Source organism: Otolemur garnettii, unplaced genomic scaffold (genome assembly GCF_000181295.1).
Source record: "Otolemur garnettii isolate 467f Iridium unplaced genomic scaffold, OtoGar3 scaffold00057, whole genome shotgun sequence".
Lineage (NCBI taxonomy): Eukaryota > Metazoa > Chordata > Mammalia > Primates > Galagidae > Otolemur > Otolemur garnettii.
Window position 1 is genome coordinate 11,373,452 of NW_003852452.1, and position 6,668 is coordinate 11,380,119.

The 6,668-nt window shown below is 40.1% G+C and overlaps 1 non-coding gene across 1 annotated transcript; it reads right to left on the reverse strand.

Moving 5' to 3' along the window:
- Positions 1-5,021: 5,021 nt before the first annotated feature.
- Positions 5,022-5,128, reverse strand: LOC111726234. The gene has a single exon (XR_002774060.1). It is a non-coding gene; the product is annotated as a U6 spliceosomal RNA (small nuclear RNA).
- Positions 5,129-6,668: the final 1,540 nt, after the last annotated feature.

Genomic DNA, 6,668 nt, shown 5'->3' on the forward strand with positions numbered 1-6,668 from the left:
CCTGCCACAATGCCCAGCCATTTATTTTTTATTTTTTTTACAGTTTTCATTGTTGTTTAGCTAGCCTGGGCCAGGTTCGAACCCGCCAGTCTGGGGGTTTGTGGCCAGCACCCTACCCACTGAGCTACGGGGGCCGCCTACTTTTGATGATATTTCTGAGATACATAAGACACATAGTTTGGGTTCTAAATTTGCCTTTCTCCTAGCAGGAGAAATTCTGTGATCATTTAGTAGCTAACCAATAGCTAGAAAATGTGCTATTTGTATTTAGAGATGATTCTGATGCTACTTTCAGGATAGTCTGGACTGTTTTGTAGTAATCACACCTTACAGGTGAGTGTACATGATTCAGAAAAACTTCATTAGCAATAGTTGAAACTCACTTTTCACTTGGGGCCAGTGCCCTGGGCCTGGCAGTTACATAGTAAATGTACCTTTTATTATTTTCAGTAGTTCATATGCATATTACTCTAACCATAATAGCTAATTCTTCCTCTTTAAAAAATTAGTTGAATCCGTATGTGTCATCCCGTATGATTCTTGATTTTTAAGAGAAATAGCCATACTAGAGATTGGCAGGAGTATTTTCATGGCTTTCATTCTGGTGATCCATTTTAGTCCATCTCAGATCCACTTTTCCTTTGTATAGTAACTGTCAATGTCTAAGAACTCTAAAATTAGTTTATATTTACAGTTGTTCAAAATTCTATCATGAAGAGAGACGTCTTCAACTGTCATTCTACGTGGTCCTTCTGGTACAAAAAATTCCATACAATAAATAACAGTATGCTAATAAAATGGTGGTGAATTCTCAGTTACCACCCTTTGCAAAATGATATCTCTTACTGGCATGGGGTTATTTTTATTATATGATTCCTTCTGTGTGGGTTAAAAAGGATTATGTCGCCTTTTTTAGAGGGAGGGGATAGAGTCCCACTCTGTGCCCAGTGTAGAGTGCCATGGTCCCAGAGCTCACAGCAACCTCAAACTCCTGGGCTCAAGCAACCCTCTTGCCTCAGCCTCCTGAACAGCTGAGACTAGTTTATGCCACCACACCCAGCTAATTTTTCTTTTTTTAAAATTATTATGATCTTTCTTACATTTCAAATTAATATGAGGGTACAAATTTTTAGGTTACATTGTTCTCACTTCCAAAGTCAAGTTCAAGTTATAGAAGAGCCCTTAACTCAGGGGCATGCTGGACACCCTTGCATTGTGCACATTATGTGAGATCCTGCCAATTGCCTTCCCTCCTCCCACTAATCACCCTGCATCTTCCCCTCCCCCCTCCTCCCCTCTGTCCCTTGCTAGACTATATTTGTGTCTTATTTGTATGGGTGTGTAATTGTTTATATATTGGTTTCATATTAGTATTGAGTACATTGGATAGATATTTTTTTCATCATTGAGATACTTAACTAAGAAGAATATGTTTCACTTCCATTCAGGTAAACATAAAAGGTGTAAAGTCTCCATCTTATGGCTGAATAGTATTCCACGGTATACATATGCCACAGTTTGTTAATCCATTCATGAGTTGATGGGCATTTGGGTTGCTTCTATGACTTGGCAATTATGAATTAAGCTGCAATAAACATTCTATTGCAAATGTCTTTGTGGTAAAATGATTTCTGTTCTTCTGGATAGATACCCAGCAATGGGATCGCAGGATCAAATGGAAGGTCCACGTTTAGTTCTTTGAGATTCTTCATACTTCTTTCCATAAAGGTTGTGTTAGTTTGCAGTCCCACCAGCAGTGTAGAAGTGTTCCCTTCTCTTCACATCCACACCAGCATCTGCAGATTTAGAACTTTGTGATGTGAACTAATCTTACTGGAGTTAGGTGGTATCTCAGAGTGGTTTTGATTTGCATTTCCCTGATCATTAAAGAGAATGAGCATTTTTTTCATGTGTTTCTTGGCCATTTGTCTGTCATCTTGAGAAGTTTCTGTTCAAGTCTCTTGACCCTGAGAAGTGGGGTTGTTTGCTCTTTTCTTATTGATCCATTTCAGTTCTCTGTGGACTCTGGTTATTAGACCTTTGTCAGAATCATCACATGCAAAAATCTTCTTCCATTCTGAAGGCTTTCTGTTTGCTTTGGTTGTAGTGCCCTTAGCTGTGCAGAAGAAGCTTTTTAGCTTGATCAAATCCCAGTTATTTATTTTTGGTGTTGCTGAAATTGCCAGAGGGGTCTTCCTCATAAAATCTTTTCCTAGGTAAATATTTTCAAGTGTTTTCTCTGCAGTCTCTTCTGGAATTTTTAGTTCCATGTCTTAAATTTAAATCCTTTATCCAGCGAGAATCAATTTTTGTCAATGGTAGAGGTGTGGGTCCAGTTTCAGTCTTCTACATGTGGCTAGCCAGTTCTCCCAGCACCATGTATTAAATAGGAATTCTGTCCCCAGTGCATGTTTTTGTTATGTTTATCAAAGATCAAATGATGATATGTGGCTAATTTTTCTCTTTTTAGTAGAGATGGGGTCTCAAAGTCCTAAACTCAAGCAATCCACCTGCCTTGGCCTCCCCGTGTTAGGACTACAGATGCGAGCCACTGCACCCAGCCTTTACTATTGACTTATTTTTTCTTTTTTTTTTTTTGAGACGGAGCCTCAATCTATCCCCCTGGGTAGAGTGCCATGGCATCACGCTCACAGCAACCTCCAACTCCTGGGCTCAAGCGAGTCTCCTGCCTCAGCCTCCCAAGTAGCTGGGACCACAGGCGCCCGCCACAACGCCTGGCCATTTTTTGGTTGCAGCCATCATTGTTGTTTGGTGGGCCCGGGCTGGGGATTCGAACCCGCCACCTTAGGTGTATGTGGCTGGCGCCTTAGCTGCCTGAGCCACAGGCGCTGAGCCTACTATTGACTTTTGATGCAATGGGGGTGTGAATCTTATTTGTCATCTCAGATGTAAAATATATATATACTTTTGGTTTTTAAAGAATGCCATTTATTTTATTTCAAACCCCATTTTGAGGTGGGGAAAATTAGTCTCTATAAATTTAGGATTCTTCTCTTTTACCACACACAAATACGGTGCAGGGTGGAAGTGATGTTTTCGGTTGCAGCTGTGGTGGCTGGTGGAGGGAAGGTGGAGGTGGGAACATCTCCAGAGATGTCATCCTTTCTGATCCTTGGTCTTCAGTCTGTGCAGATTCTTCCGGAGTCATTCCTTGCTTCTATCTGCCCAATTTCTCCAGGAACGGGCTCTTTCTGCTCTATCGGTGTCACACGTGAGGCCATGGGAATCTCTGCAAGGCTGTCCAAGTTCTTGCTTACCCATATGACTCTGCTGTCTTTGCCCCTAGGCCTCTTCCCTGCAGGAGGGTGCAGATTTGCCCCCTCTCTGAGAGCTGTAAGTATTTATAGGTATTCTCCTTGGTCTATCTTCTCCTTCCTGACTCGGGAAACTTCTCCATCTAAGGGACTGTCTTGATTGCTGTCCATGAATGTAAAAAAACAAAAATGTTTAGAGCTCTTTTCTCTCTCATAAGAAGAATGCTTTTGGAGCAAAAAATGCCAAAAGGATCCATGCTGACTACTTGGTTTACCTCAATCTGCAGGATAAAGCATACCTGGATGGTTGGATGTAGGCAAAGCCTGAGAGGAGGAAAAATAAATGAGGTAAACAGCATCATTGACCTGCCACAATTACCTAATGAGTGGGAAGAGGGGGATAGGAAACAAATATAAAGTACTTCAAAGTACCTAAGAGCTCTTTGTTCCCATCGTTCCCCACATTTCCCTGTTATTCCTTGTCCCGAATGCTTTGACTCCTCATGCCAGCCTAGATCTTGCCAAGGAAAGCAAGGATACAAACGTTGATGCACAGCTCATTGTCGGGCAAGGTTGGCTTCATATGTTAAGTTATGTAAAATCACAAAATCGGTTATTTGGGGGGCGATTAAAAGGTTTATAAGGGCTGGCTTTTAACTTTGTTCTTGTTAGTTGGCCTGAGGATTGCTACATTTTGGAATAACAATTTTCAGATAGCTGTGAAATCATAATAATCCATAAATAAGTAACACAACAAAGCGATGGCCATATTTGGCTTCTTCAATAGTTCTGTCAAAATGTATTGACACTTCTACAGCTTGACAAAAGTGGCAATACCCTAACCAGTTTTTTAACAAGAAATCTATTCCCGTGTGGATTGTTGATAGTTGCAAAGAAATAATGATTGTGCTAAATATTTTTTTCTAAATGGCAGAGCACAAAGACTTTATAATCTCCATTTCTGTTTGACCAATAAAAATAACCAATAATCCTGCAAAATGAATAGGGCTTGGGAATTCAGTGAATAGTTTTCCTTTAATTTGAGACAAAACAAAAATAAGGAGGATGATATATATTTTCTTTCTAGACGTTGCAAACAGAGAGAAAAACTGTGCCACGGCAACTTTTTATTGTGCATCAACATTGAGCAATTAGTATTTCTGTTTATGTTCTCCAGACCAGTTATCAGCAACAGTTTTAGGCCTGTGAAAAAATTATTTTATAAATGGTCTAAGAGATAGTTTTTTTTTTTTTTTGAGACAGAGCCTCAAGCTGTCCCCCTGGGTAGAGTGCTGTGGCTTCACTGCTCACAGCAACCTCCAACTCCTGGGCTCAAGCGAGTCTCCTGCTTCAGCCTCCCAAGTAGCTGGGACCACAGGCGCCCACCACAATGCCCGGCTATTTTTTGGTTGCAGCCGTCATTGTTGTTTGGCAGGCCCAGGCTGGATTCGAACCCGCCACCTTAGGTGTATGTGGCTGGCGCCTTAGCCACTTGAGCCACAGGTGCCAAACCAAGATAGTTTTATATTCTATTTCAATTCCTTTAAAAAAAGTTCTGTAAGAATACACCATACCTTACAAATACTACGAGTCAAATGGTGAAATTGCAGAGATGATGATCACATTTTTCTAGGGCAATAAGGCAGAGATAACATCAGTGAGCAGTGAGGGAGCTTCAAGCTTTCAGAAAGGCTTACTGGGAGTCTACGATACCCAAACCATTGGCTTGGGAGTTTTTTTTTTTTTTAAAATATGGAACGCTTCACGAATTTGCGTGTCATCCTTGCGCAGGGACCATGCTAATCTTCTCTGTATCGTTCCAATTTTAGTATATGTGCTGCCGAAGCAAGCACGGCTTGGGAGTTTTGTAAAGGTAGTTATATTGCATTTCTCTGGACTTTACTCTTGGTGCCAGTTACTAGTCAGAAAAGAAAGTGGGAAAACTAAGTGAAGGATTTCTGTTTCCATTTATATGGCAGCTTAGGCACCTGGACGGATCATCCTGTTGACAACTCCCCGAAATTATGGATTAAATATTTCAGTAGTCACAAATAGATTGGTGATCTTGCAAAGAAGTGAATCTTTTTGTGTGCGTGTTAGGGGGTTACCAAAAAAACCTAGTGACATAGAACTCAGAAAGGAAAATATAACACAGAAGCTTGTTTTTGCCGGTAAGGCATCTGCTAATCTCTGTACAATCGAGTTTTGCTTTTCATAGCCTTATTAATTACCAGTGTAGGAGACAAAAGCTACAGCTCAGCCAAGTTGGGGCATATAGAACATATTCTTTCCCTATGCATGAGACTTCACAGAGTACTCACCTGTCCCCCCAAACACACACACACACACACACACACACAAAGATATTTGAATGTAGTTATTTCTCTGAAGATGAGTGATGTATCACCTCGCTTCTGCCACTGCCTCATCTCAACTCGTAACTCTTTTGACTTTTTATTCCCTCTCTTCTCTGTAGGGGCAACTGACTTCTCTTCCTTAAGTTGTACATTGCAGAAGCATTTTAGTAAAAGGTGAAAGACTTACACCATCTGAAGAGAAACTAGAGCATTTTCATACTGATCTGTTGCTAACTTGAGCTTGATCTTGGAGTGGTTCAATGATTTATCCAACTATTTCTTTCCTTTTAAACAAATTTTCCTTTCTAGGAATTCTGGCAGGTAAAATTACACATATCGTGCTATGTATAAGGCACCTCCCTTTGTGTCTGTTGCTTCAGGGAGTTTCATGAGTATTTCCATGTTGTGGGAGAACGATGATAGAGGTAGAGTGTGCCTTCTTCTCAAGGTGAAGAACAAGGTTGCATACATTTAAAAAGACAGAATTCCAATGAGCTTAAAACTATCATGTGGTGTTGTTATGTATTTATGTGTCTAGTTGTGTTTTTTTGACGTGAAATATATCTAGGAGGTATGCAATCTTGATTTTGGCATGAACATGCCTCACTTTCTTATATTTTCAAAACCTTCTTTGAAAGTGGAAATGTGCTCCTTTGTTTATACCATACTACCGATATTTAAGTCACATCAAATCCTTTTAGAAATGAGAGTCTAAATAAATTAGTACACATTTATTAGGAAATAAGCTAATGCATATGGATTTTGCTGTGTCAGTATCAATTCTGATTAAATCATGTCTTTGCTTAACAACTTCCAGTACTGTTAGAATAAAGCCAAACTCCTTAGCTTTATGGGGCCTTTGATGACCTGACCCTACCTGTATTTCTATCTTCAAAACCTTCTGTTTTGGTTTCATCCATGTTTTACCTCTTTTAGCTCTTTGAAACCACCGTACGCGCTCTCTCACTCTGGGTTCTTAACTCTTCTTTCTTCTTGCCTGGAACACTATATCTTATCTTCTTTTTTTTTTTTTTTT